Source organism: Puma concolor, chromosome B1 (assembly GCF_028749965.1).
Source record: "Puma concolor isolate L17-30 chromosome B1, mPumCon1.1.hap2, whole genome shotgun sequence".
NCBI lineage: Eukaryota > Metazoa > Chordata > Mammalia > Carnivora > Felidae > Puma > Puma concolor.
In genome coordinates, this window is record NC_141670.1 from 19,448,193 (window position 1) to 19,460,222 (window position 12,030).

At 37.1% G+C, this 12,030-nt stretch overlaps 1 long non-coding RNA gene across 1 annotated transcript in view; it reads right to left on the reverse strand.

Moving 5' to 3' along the window:
• The window catches only part of LOC147581498 (uncharacterized), a 225,684-nt gene extending 214,177 nt beyond the window's left edge, over positions 1-11,507 (reverse strand). Inside the window, exon 1 of the long non-coding RNA XR_015249683.1 lies at positions 11,292-11,507. This is a non-coding gene — a long non-coding RNA (uncharacterized LOC147581498). The remainder of the gene's footprint in view (positions 1-11,291) is intronic.
• Positions 11,508-12,030: the final 523 nt, after the last annotated feature.

Sequence of the window (12,030 nt, forward strand, 5' to 3'; positions counted from 1 at the left end):
ACAGACCCACAAGATAGCATTTGGCTCGCACTTTCATATCATCCTTGGCATAATTCTGTCATCAAGTTAATGTTGCTTTACTTGGGTGTCTCTCCCATTGTATTATTACCTAATTGAGAAAAAAGAGACGAAATCTTCCTAATTTCTAACACGTAGTCAATGCTCAAAATATGTTGAGAAACGGAATCCTCCCTATGTTTCAAAAAAGCAGTTTTAAGTATATTTACAATTCATAAGCTCTCTGGTTTTATAATTTTACATTTGATGGTTTGCCAAGTTGATTTCAGGACCCAATTCATTAACATTTGTGTGATTGTTCTATGCCTCTCCTCTCATCCCCTCTCCTCTCCCTCTCTCCCCAGCCCCCCATACTCACTGAGGAGATTAGGTTTCTATCAAACTGGTTCCCTGGCCGGAGAACCTAAGTCAATCTACATTACAAAGAAAGGAGGAAGTGAATGCTAGGAGGTTCAGGAAAGAACAGTGAGAAGGAAAAATATCCTTTTGAGAAATGCTGCTATGGGTTGTGACTTAGAGACTTACTGACCTTTCCTTAGAAGCACAATTTAAGTATTGGAATGGCTTTTAAAACAATTTTTTTTTGCTGACTGGACTGTGCAGCTTTATGAACTCTGCAAAGTTTCGTCTGTATGAGTTGCTGGTTTTATTAAGATTATATTGGGGGAGACGAATGTCCAGGATCTGGGACTTAAACTGCAGCATTCAGCTGCATCACGGATTAAAAGCTTTGCCTTAGATTGAACCAAGAATTTACCTCAACCATGACTATCTGATTTGGGGAATATGCTACAAATAATAAAATTTTAACAGGTAGGGGACAATCAATGTAGGTCTGAGAATATAGCCACAAAATCAATGCTAAAATCAGAATTTCTATTTCTTTTCTGAGTATAGTTTGGAAGTGACCATGTACTCAAATAAAGATGCTTAAATGAAAATGTATGAATTTATGAAATGAAAGTCACTTTACCTTAAATGATAATAATAATAATAATAATAATGTATATAGCAACAATAACATCTAACATTTACTGAGTGCTTTCTTTGTACCAAGCACTACTTTGAGAACTTTACATATACATCGATTTATTTAACTCCCTCAATAATCCTTTGAGGCAAAGGAACTAGGTCCCATTTCACAGATAAGTAGACTAAGGCACAGGGAGGTTAAATATTGGGTCCATAATTAAGCATCAATCAAGTAATGGAGCTCAGATTCAAACCTGGGAAGTCTGGTTCGATAACCTTCACTCTTACCCACCATACTATACCATCATATTTTCTAAGAAGCCAGCATCCTTTCTACCCAGCTAGAAAAGGTCAATGACAGACTTGACGGAATTCGTGGAATGCTGTTTCCCTGCACCTGCAGTGAAACAAAACAAAACAGATCCTCCAAGAGGTATGAATGCTCTTGTCGGGCTCGGGAATAAGAAGGCTTTGGAGCCACAAGTAGAGGCTGCTTTCATTTGGAAAATAAAGGCATAAAAGTAGCTTTCGTTATGGGTAGGCATAGTGTCTTTAAGTTGTGTTTGGCACACGGCAGTGGCTAAGACACTCTGGGGCACAAATCTCCAGGGTACATCAGAGCATATTATCCATGAACATACATCATCCATGACTTCATATTTGTAGAGGACAGCCTCACTGTTCCTGCGTGGATGAACTGCAGTGTGTGCAGAGCCTGAGACTTATGTCAAGTGTTAAACAACATGTTGGCTGAAAAGGATAATGGGCTCCACTTTTATGTTCCAACTGGCAAATCTGTGAGAACGGGCTGTTTGCCAAAGAATGTTAAAACTAAGCCTTGGAGAAGTACAAAGAGTTCCACGAGATTCATTCGGTAGAGAATTATGATCGAAAGTCATTAAAACTGGATTCCTCAAATTCTACTGGTAAAACAAATCGGGACACAGTGAAGTTGGCAAACCCATGCGAAGACTAATTCTCTCACAAGACTGAAATCTTGACATTACTCTCCAGCAACTGATTCAAGCTTCACAAGTACAAATTAAAAAAGGACAGCCTGAGTTATGTCACTGATTTTCTTTAAAAATGGCAAGTACCATCTTATCGGTCGCAACTTGAGTGATCTACGTAAGGGAATATAGATTTGAAGTATCAATGAGTAAGCCTTTTTCTTTTTAATTGAAAGTTGCCATTATGCAATTGAGCTAAAACAAATTTTTAGAATTAGAATGGGCTATGCATGCCTCTGGGGAAATCTAGTCAGCCAGCTTGCCGGAGTTACACACGGAGATATTCACTCTTTAGTCAAGTTTTTGTCTGAGTAATGTTATCTATTTATTTTTGATTAATGTATTTTAGATAATGGGTAGCCTTGTGACTAAATGATGAAAAAAAGCTAAAATATATAGCAGTGCAAGCCAGCACGAGAGAAATAGAAGGGCTAATTTAAAAAGGATTATTATTCACAAACTCAGGAGCAATTTTAAAGGGGCAGTTAATAGTACAACTCGACAATGAACAGCGCTGGCTTCCTCGTTCTCTCAGATGCTTGCACACGTGAAGGAGGTGGTGTATATGCAGAACTGAGGGAGAACCATCTCCCATCTCGTGAGGATGGATTAAAAGCATAGACACGTTGAAGAACTAAAGCAAATAATTATATCTTGGCCCAACTCTATGTGATTGAAAAACAAAGCTAAAAGAGAAATGAGTGAGCTAATGAATGAAAATTAGAAATACAGGGGCATCTGGGTGGCTCAGTCAGATAAGTCACTGACTCTTGATCTAGGCTCAGGTCACGGTCTTGTGGGTTGTGAGATCAAGCCTCCCATCATGCTCTGTGCTGATAGGGCGGACCCTGCTTGGGATTCTCTCTCTCCTTCTCTCTCTGCCCCTCCCTTGCTCATGTGCGTGCATGTTCTCTCTCTCTCTCTCTCTCTCTCTCTCTCAAAATAAATCCACGTGAAAAAAAGATTTTAAAAAAGGTAATTAGAAATACAAACTCTGCTATACCAGGGACATTCGTATCAATGCTGGGTTAATTTATTAAAACTTGCACCCATTGGGAAATGTAGACAAACAAAACATTACCTTTGCATTGTCCTATACTTGTTGCCCTCAGGAGCAACATCTTTACTTACTTAGAGATCAACCCAGCACTTTGTACTGCAGGCCACAAATTGCTTTACAAACTTTCATGTTGATTTTAACTGGATTGCCAGATTTGCTTCACAGCTTGAAGCAAATCATATCCTCTAATATCTGATAAACAGAGACGTTGTTTTTAAATGGCGCATGTTCCATTTAAGGGAAGTGTAGAATTGCCTCAGAAACTGTCTGGTCCATCTGTAAATTCGGTGGACACTTTCACTTGAACGTGTAACCCTGGCACCAAAATGTTTTGGGAAAATAGTCCTTCAGGAGTGAGCATATTAGCTCAAGCTATTAAACTTTCATGGTACAGAAAGTGAATACATTTTAAAAGCCAATTTTACATTTGAGGTCTACTGGGTACATATTTTTATTTAAAAAGTTCTACTTTTTCAGGATAAAGGTGAGACTCTCTCTAACTGAATCTAGCAGGCTTTTATCTCTGTAGTAGTGAAAAAATAAATTCCATACCGTTTTTTTCTGGTAACTTAGAAAAGAATGCCCATCGACATACACAGGCACCTTCATCTAAAAGAAGGTTTTAGAGAAAATGCTTATGTCTGATTTATAGCTTCCCAAAAAATAAAGTTATTAAGAATAAATGTGTTTGTTCTGCTGAACACCCAGATTTAGCTCTCCAGGTGAAATCACAGTATTTCGGTCATCCAGTGGACCAAAGACAATGTCTACTACAGGATATGTGTCTGTGCTAGAAGGACAGCCATTGTATTTTACAATTTATTCTTTATATTCAGGGGTGAAATGCTGAAAAATAGTTCTTGCCATAAATTGAAATTATTATAGTATCAAAAGGAAAAGGTCAGCAACATGTTTTTATTTGAACTAGAATTAAAAATAGTAATACTGAATAGAGCAGTAAATTCACGCATTTATACTTCACTGTCAGAATAAACACTTATTCGGGTTCCTATGCATATGTAAATAACTCAAATAGTTTGAGTTTGGAAAATTACTCAAACAGTCCATTAAAAGGCCCACTGAAAAATTAGACTTTATTTCCCGAGATCTACAAAGATCCTACTAATGCAAAAGACTTATATTAAAAGTAGAGTGGATATAACATTTCTTTGCTTGAAAACATGACTGGTTGGATATTATAAAATTGTGATATTGGGATTCTACATCCTCTGAGGGGATATACATCTACATACATATATTCACATGCATATATTCTCTCCGAGAAGATTGTTTCTTAGCCTTTAGTTCATTAGCCTTACGTCTGTCTGTGCTTCACACTTTCTTATTTAGAAGGTTTTGCCTCTCGAGAGAGCATACCAAATCTCTAAGTGAAGGGACTGCTATAGTTGATATGTAAGCTGATGTGTATCAGCTCCTATCTCCAAGGAAAAGACTAGTCTGAGAAATAATCTGTAGTAATAAAGAACCTTGACCTCTATTCCCCACCCTTCTCTCCCTTCCCTCCTCCTCCCTGCTCCCTCCTCAGACTTGTCTCACTAATAAAAGAGAATAAAATTAAGACAATCTACCGTGCGCTACCCACAGTGGAAGAATTTCATCATTTTATTTACAATATATCTGAAACTGTTTCAGCATTTCATGGTTAATAAGCAGTAAGGGATGTTTGAAAAGAAAAAAAGAACAAAAAAAAAAACCTAGCCGAATAGGCTTCTTGTCTGACACAAAGCTTTCCTCTTAACTATGTCTATTGTTAATTGCTTTGAATGACAACATATAATTCAATACTCTTGAAGTCGTTTGTTCTCAGTTGTGTTTGCTCTGATTGCCTGAAAGAAAAGCATGTGTTTTAAATTTCTTCCTTTAATTAAATACACTCTGTGAAGGCTAATTTCTTAGGAAGGTGTACTGGTCTATTGGTCTCATATCAAACATATTTTTGATCTCTTCATCTTTTATGTTTTCTCTCTCCATTAGTCGAGGAAAGGCTGCTTGGCTGCAACCACAGTGACTGCTCACCATTTTCATACACAGTGAGGACACCTCTGTGTCCTATTTTGGCCACTATGGCGTCCTCTTCCTAGAAGGGACAGCCCTCCTCTATGTCTCCTGGAGGACATAGCCCCAGTCTGGATCTGGATCTTACTTATTTTTGAAGGCTCCACAACCATCTATCCTGGACAATCTGGACTACAACTGTTCGTGGTTGTTTAGCCTGATTATATTATGCCGCAAGTTCCCCCATTTCCCGTGGGGGGTTTAGAGAGCTAAGAAATGGTAAAGGAGCATCACAATCAATTTCTAATGCTTTTTCTATGAAAATAGAAAATCTTCGAAGTTAGAAAACCCCTTTATTATGAAGGTAGGTCGAGAAGCACTGTGATACAAAGCAGCATCACTTTTCCTCTCTTAAAAGAAATTAGTTAATGGTAAGCACAAAACGCTCTCTTTTAAAGTGCTATCTTGATGGAAAACGTGCTGGGTTTTTCTGTTCATGGGTTAGGTCAAGATGAATTGCAGTAACCCTAGTATTGATTTCCTTTTGTGATTTACTGAAAGTAGATTTTGCTAAATTAAGCATCACATGACTTTTAGCTAAAATTATGCCTGAGCGTGAGCTACTTTGGAGACTCACCGTGACATAGCTGTTGCTACGTCTCTGCTTCAACCTTCTGTTGGGCTGTTTGCAAAGTAAAATACCATGTAAATAAGATACCATAACTTAAAAATCTGGGACTGATTTGTGTCCCCCCCACCCCCATTCCTATGTTGAAGTCCTAACCACCCATATGATGGTCTTTGGAGATAAAGCCTTTGGAAAACAATTAGACATACAAGAAGTCATAAGGGTGGCTTCCTCATGATGGGATTAGTGACCTTATAAGGAGAGATGCTGAGAGCTTTTTTGCTTTCTGTCTCTGCCATGTGAGCACACAGTGGGAAGACTTTCATCTGCAAGCTAGGAAGAGAGCTTTCATAAGGAAATGAATCTGCCCACGCCTTGACCTTAGACTTCCCAGCCTCTAGAACCTCTCTTGTTTAAAGCCACCCAGTCTGTGGTATTTTGTTACAGCAGCCTGAGCAGAAAGACACTTCCCAACTGGTGGGTTTGGAAGAAGCAACATAATTGCAAATAGCTCCCAAACTAACTTTGAAGCTAAGATCCTTCATGCAGGCTGAGTGCTGGCTGAATAGCACAGAGCATTCTCAAGATCTGTCTTCCGGGTTTGGATAGCCAGTTCTCCACAGGTTGTGGCTTGCCTTCCATTCCTCAAGTTAATTCTACTCACTGATTCTAGGAAAGCCTCTGAGGACCATCTGAAGGTAAAAATAGAACTCTTTCTTCAGTTAACACCTTTCCATCGTAATCAGAGTTCAGGAAGATTGAAAATCTAAGCCTAAGAAGCTTGAGTCAGGTCTCAGGCGATGCCCTAGACTCTAAGATTCCTTCTGGTGCTAAAGTGAGATTTTCTGACAACCTCAGGGGGCAAAGCTCTTCAGGAAGCGTAGGTCTAGGAGAGTTTAGTCTAAATCTGAAACTGCGTCTGGGTTACAACATCCGCAAACCACTGTCTTTCACATTAGAACTGTTCCCCTGGAGTGAAGTTGAGGCAAACCATCAGCCATCTATAGGAAAGATTAGAACTCATGCAAACAACCAGAGACTTTTCTCCTTTGAATCCTAGCCATGAGGGTCAAGAAATCATCATTGTCAGGGGGCCTGGGTGGCCGAGTCGGTTAAGTGTCTGACTTCAGCGCAGGTCATGATCCCATAGTCTGTGGGATCAGGCTGTACTGACAGCTCAGAGCCTCGAGCCTGCTTTGGATTCTGTCTGTCTGTCTGTCTGTCTCTGCCCTTCCCCTGCTCACGGATCTTCTCTCTCTCAAAAATAAACAAATAGTTAAAAATTGTTTAAAAAAAATCAATCATAGTTCTCTTATACATTTCTAAAAAAAACAGTGAAGTAAAAAACTTTCCACTTAAAGTTGCAGAACTAAAACAACAGCAAATACATTCCCACTTTGGTTAGAAACCACACAGTTGTCAACAACGTTAACAACATTTAGATCAAATTCCTTCGATAAATTAGCAGTTTTCATATGTCTAGTTTACATGGGCTCAATTATAGGTGTGGTGAAACTGGGGTCAGATTAATGGCAGAGGTCCAGATCTGGTTTTGATTACCAAGATTTGCAGAATATGTTTTTGTGTTTAACTCTTATTGTAACTTTGCCAGTGAGAATTTGCCTAACCTCTGCCTCATGAACATCAAGTTTCAATTCCCTCACATACTTGTACGCTTTTAATTTGTATCTTCAACCTCCTTGCCAGAGTCCTGCCGTTCCTTCCACTCCCTAAGGCAACATTACTAACTTCCGTAGGGATGCTTCGGTCTATACCACATTCAGGCAACAACTCTTTTGGATCTTCCCGATTAGAGCAAAGCTCTAGTATTTAACTTCTAACCGTACAAGTAACACTGACTTGGAATTAGTAACAGCCTTCAAAATGAGCTTGTGACCAATATTGTATGTACTATTAATTTCTTCCAATGTGTAATTAATTCACAATAGCATTGAGTTCGATGCTAATTATAAGAAATTTGGTCTTTTAGGGCCCGAATTATTACCTTTACAGATGTATCTTTTTCTCTATAAGGGAACTTTATTTTCACCACAAGTACTGTTTTAAGTTAGTGTTATATACATCTGAAACTAGATTAAATAATTTCCTATTGAGTGAATGATCTCTTAAGCACACAAGCCTAATTGTTTATTATGGCTTTCTAGACTTAAATCTGTTCTACAGTAAGATATTTAACAAATACAGGTATTGAAAATTGTCGAGGCATAAGTAAAGAAAATTGCTACTTGTTGACTCTGGAAAATGTAAGACATAAAACTCCACCAAATGAGAGATGTGTAAAATTTTTCACTTTGTTGGGAATTTTCAGGTGTTATAAAAAAGTTTTTGGAAACACAAGGTTAAAATTAAGGCTTGTTTAAAAAGGCAATAAGACAATCACCTCTGTAAGAAATGCAGACCTAATTATTATGTATTCTAGACAATGTCAGTGTAACCAGGCCACTGATGGAAACATGCTTCTGTTTTTATTCAAGTTGTCCCCTGGCAAACCTGGATGGCGTAATCGGTTAAGGGTGTGACGTGTGATTTCCCCTCAGGTCATGATCCCCGGGTCTTGAGATGAAGCCCCACATCAGGCTCAGCCCTCAAATGGAGTCTGCTTAAGATATTCCATCTCCCTCTCCCTCTGCCCCTCTCCCCTGCTCACGTTCCCTCTCTCTCCCTTTCTCTGTCTCTCTCTTAAAAAAAAATTATATATATTTAGATATATAGGACTCTAGGATTTAGAGTCAGCATTGAGTTATAAAATCCCTATCCTAAAGTATAAGGATGGAAAGAATTGCAAAATATGTCTGGTAAAATAGATACTTAAAACTCAAACCACTTAACTCCTCTACCCCACTCATCCATTTGTAATACTTTCCTTGATCCCTCTGCCTAAGGATCCTTTGCCGTTATCTCTCCATTGACATTCTAGGCTGCACTGAGAAAAGCCTTTTTCTTTTTCTTTCTTTTTTTTTTTTTGTTTGAAAATATAGAATTTCCAGATATCCATATATTTTGAGGGTGGGATGGGAGAGAAACAGGAGAGTAAATGACAGAAAGTTAAGGATTCTTTAGTAATTCATAAATAGCGTTTGAGCATCTATTTTTATTTCATTAAGATCCATATGTTTAAAATATTTATGAAATACAGAGGATTCCTAAATAAAATCTTAGCTTTTTTTTTTCACTGTCTCTTAAAGAAACAGTTTAACTATCTTCTCATAAAAAAGTAAATGACAGTATTTGTCATGATGTTATAGAGATGTTCAAAGGAAGCCAGGATATATCTGCAGACTTATAGAAACAAAGGAAGGATTTATAGGTCAGAGCCACATAAAACAGTCAAGAGGGTTAAAAGAATAGATCTTGAAGGCACTATACTAAATGAAATAAATCAAAGACAAACACTGGATGATCTCACTTATAAAATAAATAAACTCCAGGGGCGCCTGGGTGGCGCAGTCGGTTGAGCGTCCGACTTCAGCCAGGTCACGATCTCGCGGTCCGTGAGTTCGAGCCCCGCGTCAGGCTCTGGGCTGATGGCTCAGAGCCTGGAGCCTGTTTCCGATTCTGTGTCTCCCTCTCTCTCTGCCCCTCCCCCGTTCATGCTCTGTCTTTCTCTGTCCCAAAAATAAATAAACGTTGAAAAAAAAAATTAAAAAAAAAAAAAAATAAATAAATAAACTCTGAAAAAAGAGAGAGACTTGGGTTATCAGATTTTGGGGGTGGGGAACATTGGAGGAACGGGGTCAAAAGATCCAAACTTCCAGCTATAAGATAAATCAGTACTAGCGATATAACGTACAACATGATTGCTGTAGCTAACACTGCTGTATGATATATACAAAAGTTGTTAAGAAAGTATATCCTAAGAGTTCTCATCACAAAAAAATGTTTTCCCTTTTTTCTTTCTTTTCTTTTTATACTATCTACATGACAAGATGGATGTTGGCTAAACTGGTTGTAGTAATTATTTTACATTATATATAAATCAAGCCATCTTGCTGTATACCTTAAATTTAGAAGGTGATATGTATCAATTATTTCCCAATAAAACTGGAAGAAAAAAGTGTTAAAATAAATAAATACATGTTATATATATAATATATATATTTAATAAAATATAAATATATTACACATATTTAATAAAATATAAATAGTATATATATACATATGTTCGTGTATGTATATATATGTATATATACGTATATATGTATATATATATGTGTGTGTGTATATATATATATATATATATATATATATATATATATATTACTAAGATAATAAAGCCAAAAGCCTTTAGATGTGAAGATTGTTCTTTGTAGGTCTCAGGGAAATATAATGCATAATTAGCAGAACGCAATTTATATAACAAACTGTTGAGACATAAATTACTTGATAGCATATTTTACAGACTTCTTTAGTCATGTTTGTTTTTTTTTAATTCACTTAATTAAAAAAGCAATCCCAGTTTTAAAACGACATCACAATGTCATTTATATGGTGATACACTGATAAATCGCTAATATTTCCTTTTGCTGTTTTCCAAATCTTCTGTTAAAAATCTAAATTTCTTATGAAATATTAAAATTTGATGTCCTTACTATGTTTACAATGCTATAATGTAATTATAATGTATAATGTATTTTTTGAGATGAGGCTCCTAATATTTTCTTCCTTTGAACTAAGCATTTTTACCTCTAGACTAAAAAAAATGGGATAAATGTTTACATTATTTTTATAACTGAGCATGTCCATAGAATAAAGTGGTTTACTCTTGGACAAATTAATATTTTTTCAACTATGCCAAATACCATATTATTTATACTCTGCAAACACCTACAGATTCTCTCCAAACACTATGCATTCTCCCTATCCTATAGATAGATGGACATTTTAAAATACAAAAAAAGTCTTTACATTGTTGCAGTATTACCACAAACATTGTAGTTTAAAGGAATCCAAAGTCATTATCTTTCTGTTGCAGAGATCAGAATCTAAGTGGATAATCAGGGCTGCAATCCTTCTGGAAGCTCAAAGAGGGTACATTTTCTTACTTGTTCCAGTTTCTAGCGGCTTCCACATCCATTGGCTCCTGGCCATGAATCAATGCAATCTCTGCTTCCATCATCATGTCTGCCTCTCTGACTCCCCTGCCTCCTTCTTTCCTTTTAAGTACCCTTGTGATTCCATTGAGCCCACCATGATGAGCCAAGATAATTTCCTACCTCCAAATCCTGACTATAAACCCATCTGCAAAGTCCTTTTGGTCATGTAAAGTAACATGTTTAAGGGTTCCGGGGGTTAGAACATTGGCATCTTTGGGGAGATTATTATTCTACCTGCCACAACTGCCTAGTCCTCAGTGTCCACTGGAGATCTTCAGAGCAAAATTAGAATGCTTTTTAAAAAATCTACTTTTTATTGTGTTCCAAAAATCTTTAAAAAGCACCTCAAATATAGAACATTTTTGTGTTGCCTAGATATGAATGCATAATTCTTTTCAACATCTTAATTAATATGGTTCAATTAATCTATATCTGACACCTAAGTAATATGTATGGGACATGATGGTACTTACTGTACATCCAGGGGTTGCTTCCTGCAGTAGTATAGAGGTTGTCCAGGTCTTGTTAATGACTAGAATTCACTGGAGCCATGTGATTTTCTCGGGCCCTTGATGATGATCATATGTATGGTTATCAACTCCTTAGGCATCTGTAATAAGTTCTCAGTAGCCACTCGAGTATTGGCTGAATGAATATATTTTCAACCCCTCATCCTCCAAATAATATGTCTTCCTAAAAGGATATTAAAGAAGAGACATCAAATTCAAATTTGATAAGTGCTCTCATTCCTTTCCAGGTAAAATTTGCTAACATAAAAAAAAACTAGCTACTTAAGATTTACCTACTATGAATCCGTTTCATTTACACACACCTCTGCCCACCCCCCCTACACTACCCCAAAGTAAGAATAAATGGGCATTCTGTAAGCTATCATATCCAAAGGAAAAGAATGGGAAAAAATCTCATTTTCCTGTGTGGACTTTCTTTAAATGCAGCCATATGCCCTTATTTTCCTATTTTTGCCTAATTCCTAAAGTTCCTTTGAGAATAAGCTGTACAATCTAAAAAGTGTGTGTATATATATCCTAGGACATAGGAGGAACTTCCAAATTATCTCTTATCTATGAGTTAAAAGAGAGCCCGTATCCTATCCTAGCAGCCAAGAGACAGTCTTCTGGCCTTCGTTCTGCTTTCAGAACATTCCATCAGTCTCAGTCAGCCTGAACTATCATCACTGTTGGTCTGAACATT